We start from the raw sequence: 12,873 nt of genomic DNA on the forward strand, positions 1-12,873 counted from the left end.
TGGACAGAAACTAGAAGAATTATGTGGACATTTTGGTAGATATAAACGTTTTGACCTAACAGAAAAGGCCCCTTTTAAAGCCTCTACCTGTCTTCCCAGCCTCCTCTCCTAGAGTTGCTATCTATGCACACGTCCCTTCAGCCATATATGGAGCAGTTTGTACTTGCTGAATCCTAAGTTATTTCTTGCCTCTATCTTTGCTCGTGTTGTACTACCTCTTCTTAATCCAGTAATTTAGATTTATCCTTCAGAAGTCAGCCCAGGATCCTGGGAAGATGTTAGCAGCATAGACTCCCCTCCCCTTATATACAGTAAAAGGCCTTTGGATAACTTCTACCTCTACAGTCAGTATGTAGAACATTTTTATGACCCTTAAAAGGAGAAAACTTTTCTGTAAATATCCCCTACATCTAATCCTAGGTAATTACTGACCTATCTGCTTTCTGTAGAAAATACAGATTAAATTTGTATTTTCTAGAGTTTCACATAATCAGAATCGTATAATATGAACTCTTACGCGTCTGGCTTTTTTTACTTAGTATGTTTTTGAGATTCACCCATGTTATTGTAGCTCATTCTCTCTTATTGCATAGTTTTATTCCATCTTATGAATATTCTACAGATTATCCAATTAAATGTTCCTGGACATTTGAGTTGTTTCTAATTGAGGCTTTTATGAATAAAGCTATCATGAACATTACTGTACAAGTTTCCTTTTTTTTTTAGTATATAAGGTTTTGTGTAGATATGTATTTTCTTTTTCCCTCGGAAAATTCCTAAGAGTGAAATTGCTGGATAGTATGGTAAGTATGTTTTATACTTTATAAGGAACTGCCAAATTGTTTTCCAAAGTAGTTGTGGACCAGTATGAACTGACCAGCAATGCATGAGTATTCCAGCTGCTTCTTATCCTAGGCAACACTTGGTATTGTTAATCTTTTTAATTTTAGCTTACCTGTTGGGTTTGTAATGGTATCTCATTGTGATTTTAATTGACATTTCTCTGATAATGAATGTTGAGTATATTTTAAGGTGTTTATTAGCCATTAATACCTCCTCTTTTGTATTGGGATGATCAAAAGGTAACACTTCATTTGTTATCTTTTTATCAATTTTACCTTTTACCTATTGAGTTGTCAGAAGTTTTTATTTTTTTAATTAATTTTTTTGGAGTATAGTTGCTTTACAGTGTGTGTTAGTTTCTACTGTACAGCAGAATGAACCAACCGTAGGTATACATATATCTGCTCCCGGCTGGACTTCCTTCCCATCCAGGCCCCCACAGAAGATTAGGTAGAGCTCCCTGCGCTAGACAGTCTGTTCTCACTGGTTATTTTATACAGAGTATCAGTAGTGCATATGTGTTAAGTCTCAATCTCCCAATTCTTCCCACCCCCCTCCTCCCCCTTGATATCCATATATTTGTTCTCTACGTCTGTGTCTCTGTTTCTGCTTTGCAAATAAGATCATCTATACCATTTTTCTCGGAGAAGGCAATGGCACCCCACTCCAGTACTCTTGCCTGGAAAATCCTATGGACAGGGGAGCCTGGTAGGCTGCAGTCCATGGGGTCGCTAAGAGTCGGACACGACTGAGTGACTTCACTTTCACTTTTCACTTTCATGCATTGGAGAAGGAAATGGCAACCCACTCCAATGTTCTTGCCTGGAGAATCCCAGGGACGGGAAGCCTGGTGGGCTGCTGCCTATGGCGTCTCACAGAGTCAGACACGACTGAAGTGACTTAGCAGCAGTAGCAGCATACCATTTTTCTAGATTTGACATATATGTGTTAATATATATTTGTTTTTCTCTTTCTGGCTTACTTCACTCTGTATGACACTTTCTAGGTTCCTTCATGTCTCTACAAATAGCCCAGTTTCATACCATTTTATGGCTGAGTAATATCCCAGTGTCTGTATGTATCCTCTGCTGATGGACATGTAGGCTGCTTCCATGTCCTGGCTATTGTGAACAGTGCTGCTGTGAAAACTGGGGTGTATGTGTCTTTTTGAATTATGGTTTTTCTCTGGATATTCTGTCAGAGGTTTTTAAAATATATACTGAATTTTAAGACCTTTATTTGATGTATGTACTGTGAACATTTTCTCCCATACTGTAGCTTACTTTTTGGCTTACTTTTTCATCTTCTTAATATTGTCTTTGGAAGAGCTAAAGATTTAAATTTTTCAGTTCAGTTTATGAAATGCTGCCTCATGGTTCATACTTTCTGTGTCCTATAAAAGAAATCTTTTCCTGTCATTTACTTATTAGGCCTGAATTTATTTTCAGTTAATTTTTAAAAATGGTGTGAGGTAAGGGTCAAGGGTTTTTTCCCCCATATGAATAATTTAGTTGTCCCAATACCACTTTTTTTTTTTTTTCCAGAAGTGAGGTTCCTGGATCATATGGGAGTTCTATTTTTAATTTTTTGTTTTTTTTTTAATTTATTTATTTTCATTTGTTTAAAAGACTGTACTTTCTTCATTGAACTAATGTAGTACTTTTATTGAAATTAATTGCCCGTGTATGTGAGGGTCTGTTTCTGGAGTCTGTTCTGTGACATGACATGCCTATTCTTATGCCAAAGCCATACTGTCTTGATTACCCTAATTTTGTACTGCTCTTGAAACTAGTTGTGTAAATCTTTCAATTCTGCCATTTTCCAGCTTATTCTAGGTCTTTTGCGTGCTCATGTGAATTTTAGAGTCAGATCTATAAATTTCTACAAGGTTTTACCTGGTTTTTCCTTGAGTCTGTATGTCACCTTGGAGAGAGTTAAATCTTAACACTGTCATAATCTAGTCTAAGAACAGGTATATCCCTCCCTTTGTTTAGGGCTCACTTCATTTGTTACCTTTTCATCAAGTATCACAGTCCTGCACTCCCTGCTTTCCATCGTCTGACCACAGTTGTTGCCAGTAGTTTGTCCAGCTTTCTAGGTGTTTATGACAGAAGTATAATTTTTGACTCTCATATTCCTTCTTGGCCAGAAATGGCATCATAGCTTTTGAATCTTCTCAAAGTGTTAGTCGCTTAGTTGTGTCCAACTCTTTGTGACCCCATGGACTGTGTAGCCCACCAGGCTCCTCTGTCCATGGCGTTTTCCAGGCAAGAATACTAGAGTGGGTAGCCATTCCCTTCTCCAGGGGAATCTTCCCGACCCAGGGATCGAACCTAGGTCTCCTGCGTTGCAAGCAGATTCTTTACCATCTGAACCACCATGGAAGCCCTGAATCTTCTCAGATCTCTCCATAAAAATAAATGAAATAGGAAGACAAAGCCAGTTACCCATGCATGACATCTACAACACAACCAGAAGACGAGGCATTTCTTTGACCCTCAGAATATATGAGGCTAAATCATGGACAGCTGAAGACCTGTGTGATTTCATCTTCCGTACAGGAAGAAACAAGGAATCAGCTGAGCTTCTGCTGCCTTGAGATTAGTAAAGGCTTTTCAGAATTCAGACGTCAACTTGAGAAGGTTCTCACTAACCAAAGAGGATCAATAACTGCAATGGATTGAAACAGCAAATACATTTTAATTTGTGAGTTTCAAATGATAATTCAAAAAAAAATACCCTCATTGTCATCATTGGAGTGTACTAGGGAAGTGAAGTGAAGTCGCTCAGTCGCGTCCGACTCTTTGCGACCCCATGGACTGTAGCCTACCAGTCTCCTCCATCCATGGGATTTTCCAGGCAAGAGTACTGAAGTGGGGTGCCATTTCCTTCTCCAGGGGATCTTCCTGACACAGGATTTGAACCCAGGTCTCCCACGTTGCGGGTAGACGCTTTACTGTCTGAGTCACCAGGGAAGTACTAGGGAACCACCTCATTATTTTGAAAGCTGGCAAATATAAGAAAAAAATCAAGCATTTATCCTGTTTCCTATTTTTACCTAAAAAAACAAAGTAGTTGGTGAAACAGTTTCTCTTTATAGATGTATTTTAGCTCATAAATGAAGAATGAATGAGGGGCTTCCCTGGTGGTCCAGTGGTTAAGCATTTGCCTTGCAGTGGAGGGGAACACTGGTTTGACCCCTGGCCCTGAAGGATCCCACACGCCATGAGGCAGCTGAGCCTGTGTGCAACAACTTCTGAGCCTGTGCGCCCTAGAGCCTGTGTTCTGCACCAAGAGGAGCCACCGCAGTGCGAGGCCCGCACACTGCAACCAGAGAGTAGCCCTGCTCGCTGCAACTAGAGAAAGCCTGCACGTAGCCACAAAGACCCTGCACAGCCAAAACCAAAAATGAATATATTTTAAAAAGAAAAAAAAAGAATGAAAAAACTAAAACATTGTTTTGCAACCACTGATGAAATCAGTGGGTCTTGGCAGAAATGATCAATGGCTGCTAACTTCACCAAAAAAGGCCAAAAAGACATTTCTGTGGAATCACTCATGACCACGTAGGAAGTAGGTACAAAATCTAAGGGAAAAAAATCAAACCTGAACTGATCAAGCTTCTTGATCTGATTACCAGTCTATAAGAATTATGAGACAGAGGTATTAAAAAACAATAAGGATACAATTACAAAAGTTAGCAAGGATAAGTCTAGAGTAGGGATCAGCAAAGTATGGCCCATGGGACAGACCTGCCTCACTGCCTGGTTTCGTGTGTGTGTGACTTGTGAGATAACAGTTTTTACATCATGTAACTGGTTGGAAAAAAACAAAAGGATAATATTGTGCAAGATGTGAAAATTATATGAAATTCAAATCCCAGTGTCCACAAATAAAGTTTTGTTGAAACACCGTCATGCTCATCGGCTATGGCTGTTCTCATGCTACAGAGGGCAGCCATAGACGTAAATACTTGTAACAGAGACTACAGATTCCACAACAGAGACTACAGATTCCACAAAACCTAAAATATTTACTCACTGGCCCTTTACAGTAAGAAAAATAAAACAACCTGGCTGATCTCTCATTTAGAGGATTAATGACCCAGTTTCTTCTAAAAAAAAAGAAAAGTAAGGAGAAAAAAGAGATGAAAGAAAGAATCAGTAGTTTACCAGACTTACAAGACATATTAATCGTCATAGTATGTAGATCATATTTGGACCCCTATTCAAAAAAAAATGAAGCAGTGTAAAATAAAGTCAGAAACATGAATAGTGATAAAGACATTTGATGATATTATGGAGTTGTGAAATAAGATTGACCATATTATGAAAATTGTGACTGGAACATGGGTGTGTGGTAGTCCATTATACTGTTTTCTGTACTGTCATAAATGCTTGAAAATCTATCTTGCAAACTTAAAAATAAATTATTTCAAAATATAAGTCTCTTAAGAATCACTTAAGGGGTTATTTCCTCTGGACCTTATAATCTAAGGCCTCTTCTCTGTGCTTCTGCAGAAACATGAACTTGCCACGTCTGTTTTGTTTGTTCCTGCTGAATGGTTCGTTGATTGATTTCCTCAAACTGTTGGTCCCTGGGGGTGGGGGCCATGTGTTATTTGACTTTGAATCATAGAATCTGGTACGTAACTGGCACGTTAGATCCTTAATAAATATTTTTGGAACAAATTGTGATTTCTAGATGTTAAACATTCTAAAATGTGGTCTTTGTTTTGTTGACATTATTCATTAATATTTATTTATCTTACACCTTCAAAACAGCCTGTATTTCAGCATGAAGCCAAATTGTTTATATACCTCTTACAAATCAGGAAAATATAACTCTAAATTGAGGCAGGTTATTGAATGGGTGTGTTAGTTTGAACTGAGATAGGGTGGTGTTTATCTTCATGGTAAGTGTGGTGTAGTTCTTTCCAAGTAAGACAACTGTTTCTTCTCCAAGTACAATATTGTGTATTTCTAAATGTAGTGAAAAAAGTCCATATTCAAATCTAAGATCAAAATCTATCCTCATACCAACTATAAATTATTTTTTTGTTACTTAATTTTTTGTTCTTTATTTCCTTAATAAATAGCAATTGGTTGTGATTATTGACATTTTAAGATTAAAAAATCCAATTATTTTGCTTTCTTTCTTCATTCTGCACATCACCTTCATATTCTGTAGCAGCTCCTTTATCATGGATATTTTCTTTCCTGTTTTCAGTTTGAACCTCACAAACCCTGAGCTCCAAGGAAAGTGAGTCAGAAAAACAATCATGATGGTTAAGTCAGAGTCTCCTTTTCAAATAAGTCACCTGGCAGCTCAGCGCTTCACATTCATGGTACCTTTTGGTGCCCTGGGCTTGGGCACTCACTTGTATTGTAAATTGTCAAATGGTTAGTCATCAAGTTACTTTTGTAACCATATTCTCCTGTGCTCTTTTCCTCTCAGTCAGGGTATTTGTAGCAAATGTGAGGACTTTCTCTTATTTCCATAAAAGTTAAATGCTGTGTTTTCTTTCCGGCCCTTATAATCATATCTACCATGGGGTCACTAAGAGTCAGACAGGACTGAGCGACTTCACTTTCACTTTTCACTTTCATGCATTGGAGAAGGAAATGGCAACCCACTCAAGTGTTCTTGCCTGGAGAATCCCAGGGATGGGGGAGCCTGGTGGGCTGCCGTCTATGGGGTCACACAGAGTTGGACACGACTGAAGCAACTTAGCAGCAGCAGCAGCACGGTTTTAAAGCTAATTTACCTAGCTAAATGCCAGTGACCACTATGATACCCTCTTGACTTGCTTGCTCAAACTAGTAGGTGAAGTCAGACCTGAGAGGTTTCTAAGTTCAGTTCAGTTCAGTTCAGTCACTCAGTCGTATCCGACTCTTTGCGACCCCATGAATTGCAGCACGCCAGGCCTCCCTGTCCATCACCAACTCCCGGAGTTCACTCAGACTCACGTCCATCGAGTCAGTGATGCCATCCAGCCATCTCATCCTCTGTCGTCCCCTTCTCCTCCTGCGCCCAATCCCTCCCAGCATCAGAGTCTTTTCCAATGAGTCAACTCTTCACATGAGGTGGCCAAAGTACTGGAGTTTCAGCTTTAGTATCATTCCTTCCAAAGAAATCCCAGGGCTGATCTCCTTCAGAATGGACTGGTTGGACCTCCTTGCAGTCCAAGGGACCCTCAAGAGTCTTCTCCAACACCACAGTTCAAAAGCATCAATTCTTCGGCGCTCAGCCTTCTTCACAGTCCAACTCTCACATCCATACATGACCACAGGAAAAACCATAGCCTTGACTAGATGGACCTTTGTTGGCAAAGTAATGTCTCTGCTTTTGAATATGCTGTCTAGGTTGGTCATAACTTTCCTTCCAAGGAGCAAGCGTCTTTTAATTTCATGGCTGCAATCACCATCTGCATTGATTTTGGAGCCCAGAAAAATAAAGTCAGCTACTGTTTCCGCTGTTTCCCCATCTATTTGCCATGAAGTGATGGGACCAGATGCCATGATCTTAGTTTTCTGAATGTTGAGCTTTAAGCCAACTTTTTCACTCCTCTTTTACTTTCATCAAGAGGCTCTTTAGTTCTTCGCTTTCTGCCATAAGGGTGGTGTCATCTGCATATCTGAGGTTATTGATATTTCTGCCAGCAATCTTGATTCCAGCTTGTGCTTCCTCCAGCCCAGCATTTCTCATGATGTAGTGTGCATATAAGTTAAATAAGCAGGGTGACAATATACAGCCTTGACGTACTCCTTTTCCTATTTGGAACCAGCCTGTTGTTCCGTGTCCAGTTCTAACTGCTGCTTCCTGACCTGCATACAGGTTTCTCAAGAGGCAGGTCAGGTCGTCTGGTATTCCCATGTCTTTCAGAATTTTCCACAGTTTATTGTGATCATTTTGGTTTATCTTTATAATACTTGTAACTCTTATTTACAATGACAGGGACCAAGGAGAACATGGATAACTAAAATCTGGAAATGAAGTTCATAATTTATAATACTTGAAAGTCAAAGCCTGAGGCTCTCTTTATATAAGAGTGCACTGTAAGCCCACCTTGGAGGCGTGTGGTGGTCTGGCCACTGCACCTCAGGGAGACTGCAGAGCTGGACAGCATGGGGGGCGGGTCAGAGTGCGATTGGAGGAAATAGGGGTGTCAGCGATTGGCATTCTTTTATTATTCAACAGATATGCAAGATACAAAGATGAATATTCTTTGGAGTTTTCGATAAAGGGGGAACTAGAAGGGGAGGGACAGAATGACAGACAGGTACACAGACATTACCTTGCACAACACCTCCTGACTGCTGACTTCAGTGCAGATTTTTAGCCCTTATTTTTATGCTATCCCTGGACATCACCAGACTGCTGACCATTCTTCACTAGAAAGTCTCACTCCTCTAAGCTTCCACACTCCTCTATCCTAGACTCGAGTTCTTGATATTGGCTTCTGTTCTTTTTGTCTTATAATAAATTTGGTATTTCCTAGAGTATTCCACTTCTCTTCCTTCCCATTATCAATTCCAAACCATTTTTCTACCCCAGCGCTTGCAGGGCATTTGGCAGACTCAGTTAACAGTGGGTTCCTTTGGCTGGTGGGGGGACAGCGTCCCAGGCGAGCTCCCTGGGTGAGTGTGATGCATTCTCCCTTCCTTTTGGGCAGCTTCTGTGTCTCTGTTAAACCCTAGCACAGTGGCTGGCCATAGCAGGAGCTCAGACATGGGGTGTGTTTCAGTAGCAGCAGGTGCCGTGTGCTATGGGAACACAGAGCAAGTCACTTACCTGAGAAAGTTAGAAGAGGTGGCACAGAGGAGCTGTCTCCTTAAAGGAGATTCCAAGAGGGGGATTTTCAGAGATAAGGAGATCAACTATTAAAATGTAGGAATGTATGAATGACAAGTGGTTAGGTATACAGACTTCTTTACTAAATCCCAAAACATTAGAATGAAAAAGCTCTTTCTGAATCTTGAATAAGATGAAGTGTAAAAAAAAAAAAGGCAAGATGTTCTGCATCATTGGACAGGTAATAAATTTGTGGATCTCATTCCCAAGAAATTACATTGGCATGAAATATTTTGTTGATTTTCATGAAATTTCATTCTTTCATTCACTAAAACTTGCTGAACCATCTTTTACGTGTCAAAGATTATCATGAGTGTTATGTGTATTGTTGTTGTCATTGTTTAGTTACTAAGTCATGTCCGATTCTTTGCAACCCCATGGACTGTACCCCTCCAGGCTCCTCTGTCCATGGGATTCTCCAGGCAGGAATACTGGAGTGGGTTGCCGTTTTCTTCTCCAGGGGATCTTCCCGACCCAGGGATTGAACACAAGTCTCCTGCCTTGGCAGGCATATTCTTTACCTCTGAGCCACCAAGGTTGCCCATTGTATGTATAATAGTAAGCAAAACAAACATAGCCCCTGCCTGTCTGGGCTAATAGCCTAGTGAAAAAATAGACATTGAACAATCAACACACACAAACACACACACACACACACACTGATAAATGCTATGAAAGAAAAAGTATGGTGCTATTGGAAAGTATCCTAGGGTTGCCCAGCCGAGATTTGGGTTAGGGTGAAGTGAACAGTGGTTAGAGGTTAACTAGGTAAAAAGTCGGGGAGAAGAGGCAGAGGGAAGAGGTATGTGAAGTTCTAAGGAAGAGTGGTTTGGCTAAGCTGAAGAGTAAGAGCCATAAAATGGCTCATCTCAAAGGTGTTGTCAGGGAGGAAGGCCATACCTATTCCGGCACAGCCACTCGAGTCCTGGACTGAGGGGCTGCAGGAGCTAATCTAGTGACATTTGCTAAACATTGTGATAGTTCCCAAGGATTCAAGGGGTAATAAGACACATTCTAGAACCTGCCTTGCACTGCCTAGGGATTCCTCCTCATTCTTATCAGGGACAAAGAAATGTAACTAATTACAATATAGCATGGTAAGTACAAGATCCTGAGAGAGCATAGAATTTTGAGAGGTCAGCCAGCTTTGCCTTGTGGGGTTTGGTTGGGATAAAGTGGGGTTTTAAAAGACCAGTGAAAAAGGAAGGCCACTTCAGGAACAAGCTCTACAACAAAATCAGTGTGTGAGGAGCAGCCTGATGGAGCAGGGACAGCATACATTGGGAGGGTGGTGGGATGAGAAGGCTGTTTGGGGATTGGCTCTCCGAGACCTGGGCATTGACTGGTGTTGAGGGAGCAGTGAGGAAAGGAGCCCAGTGGGATGCCAGGTTGATCACTCGGGGTGGTGACTGACTGGGATGTGTGATGCCATACGTGGAGGCAGCCGCATATGGGAATGGCAGTGTCGGTGGAGAAAACTCTCCCAGTCTGGCCGAGCTGACATGGAGGGATGTGTGAGCTAGCCAAGTGAAGTCTCCGGGGACCCACAGTGGACTAGAGGTAGGAAGTCAGAGGACTAGAGGAAGTCAGGCCAGGGCCAGGGACCGCTCATTTATTTTCTAATAAACTTTTTATTCTAGAATAGCTTTGGATTTGCAGAATAGTTGTAAAGATAGTACAGAGTTGCCATAGATGGATTTATTTAGGTCCTGCTTTCTTCTCTTCCTTGAGTTTATGCCATATTGGAATGGGAATTCTTGTTTACCCAAATATTCCCACATGCATGCATATGAGGCTTAATGTGGTTGAAAAATCAAAACAATATAAAAAGATATATAGTAAAAAATCTCACTTAACCTCTGCCCCATCCGTACTGTTCACTCTCACTCCCTACAGATGATTTTTATTAGTCTCTTGTGTACTCATCCTTCCAGTTTGTAAAATGTTGTTGTTATTGTTCAGTCGCTAAGCTGTGACTGACTCTCTTGCGTTCCTGTGGATGGTAGCCCGCCAGCCTTCGCTGCCCCTGGAGTTTTCCAGGTAAGAATACTGCAGTAGGTTGCCACTTCCTTCTCCATGACTCAGGGATCAGATCCAGACTCCTGCACTGGCAGGCAGATTCTTTAGCACTGAGTCACCAGGGAAGCCCTTTTAAAATGTAAATGCACGCAAATAATAAGAGTATACCTTGTATGTTCCCTCCTTTCCTTATACAAAGATATCACATCATGGACACTGTTCTGTAGCTTGCTTTCCAGCACAACAGTGTACCTCACAGATCAACACATAAAGACCGGGAAGGGAGCTGTAAGCCATCTGTGGCTACTGAACACTTGAAATGTGACTGGTGCAACTGAAAAACAGAATTTTAACTTTTATTTAAAATTTAGGTTTAAAAATTAAAGCACTGTAAAATATTATCCCACTAAACTCTATTGATTTGGTAGGATTGCATTTCACGTTAACCATTTAAAATACAGCATCTCAGCTGAGCTGTGGTATAAGTGTGAATCACACACTGGATTTCAAAGACTTAGTACCAAAAAAAAGAGAACATAAACTATCTTAATAATGTTTTACAGTGTTTGATCATGTTTTGATATATTAGTCACTCAGTCATGTCTGACTCTTTTATGACCCCATGAACTGTAGCCCACCAAGCTCCTCTGTCCATGGGATTCTCCAAGCCAAGAGTACTGGAGTAGGTTGCCACTTCCTACTCCATTTTGATGTATTAAATTAAATACTAAAATTTTACCAGTTTATTTATGCCTTTAAAATGTAGCTAGTAGACAGTTTAAAATTACATAAGTGGTTCAAATTATACTTCTACTGGACAGCACTGATATAGAACATCATGTTTTTTTTACAGTTGTTTAGTATTTCATTGCAGAGTGTCATACTTTATTTAACCAGTCCACTGTTGCTGTATACTTGAGTTGTTTCCAATCTTTTACCATTAAAAATATGGAGATGCTTAACCCCATCCATGCATCACTTCGTATGTGCAAGTTGATCTGTGAAGGGAATCCTCAGTCCAGCAGAGCTTGCTGAGTTGAAGAGTAAAAGCATTCGTAGTTCTGATAACACCGTGTTGCCCTCCATAAGGCTGCACCAGTTTGCACTCCTCCTAGCAATGCGTGTGTGCACGTTTCCCACATCCTTCCATTTTAAACAGTTTCTACACGTTGGGGGTAATAATGAATGTTTCTTTTTGCTGCTTCTGAGAGAGTTTTAAAAAGAAATCACAAATGGTTTGCCTGACTTGTTTTTTCATTAAAAAAAAAAAAGACTCCTATTAATAATAGAATTCTTAGAATCAACATTTTAGAATGGTCTTTTTTTTTTTCTCCTTTAAAAAAAAAAAAGTCAAGAAATTAACCCCCAGTTTTCCTGAACAAAAAATTTCTTTGCAGGTTGTAGCTTTCATCATATTCAAATCTAGGAAGAGAGATTTGATGCGAGTTCAGAAAACTTTTTTATAAAGAGCTGTAGACCTCTCACGTCCCTCCAGCGCCCCCTCTGGCTGTGGTGGACCAACACCGTGAGGCGGATGCAGTTGCTCGATTCTGAATGCTGTCAGTTTATCCGTTCCCCGAGTGAGTTGTTAGTACTAAATGCTAAGCACTTCTCATGAGCGGCCATGGTCGTTAGGCAGTCCATTCTATTTACATTATTAGTAAGCTACAGAAAAGTCTATCTTTACACCTTTAGGATCCAGCAGTTGTCCCTCCCTTGAGATTTATGTGCCCTCACTCTACTGCTCTCTCTCTGCCTTTTTTTTTTTTTTTCAGATTGAAATGAAGAACTAGACATTCAGCATCCCAAACCAAATTGCTTCCATTTTTCCATACATAGGAATCTGGAAATAAGATTCTCATGAAGAGAAATCTCACTATATAGTTGGGGATGTGGCAGATAACTTAATGAATTAGTATAATGGAAACCTTTGGCTTCCAGGAATTATAAACTTGTATTTTGCCAAATCCTAGAGGCGTTAACATTGTATTTTATAGCAAATATCTTTAATGGTTTGTTGATTTTCAATATGAAAAGGTTAAGAAAAGCAATACAGGCTGAGACTGTTAATGTTGATCATGACTCAGGAAGAGGACTGAGATACTGGGACTCATTGGAAGGGCCATCCTTGGCAGTTGATAGTGAGTCATTTCTATT

General features: G+C 40.3%; 1 protein-coding gene across 9 annotated transcripts in view; it reads left to right on the forward strand.

Moving 5' to 3' along the window:
- The window catches only part of REC114 (REC114 meiotic recombination protein), a 115,653-nt gene that overhangs the window by 82,212 nt on the left and 20,568 nt on the right, over positions 1-12,873 (forward strand). The gene's annotated exons all lie outside the window — the stretch shown is intronic.

The sequence above is a fragment of the Bubalus kerabau genome, chromosome 10 (assembly GCF_029407905.1).
Source record: "Bubalus kerabau isolate K-KA32 ecotype Philippines breed swamp buffalo chromosome 10, PCC_UOA_SB_1v2, whole genome shotgun sequence".
NCBI classification, from domain to species: Eukaryota; Metazoa; Chordata; class Mammalia; order Artiodactyla; family Bovidae; genus Bubalus; species Bubalus kerabau.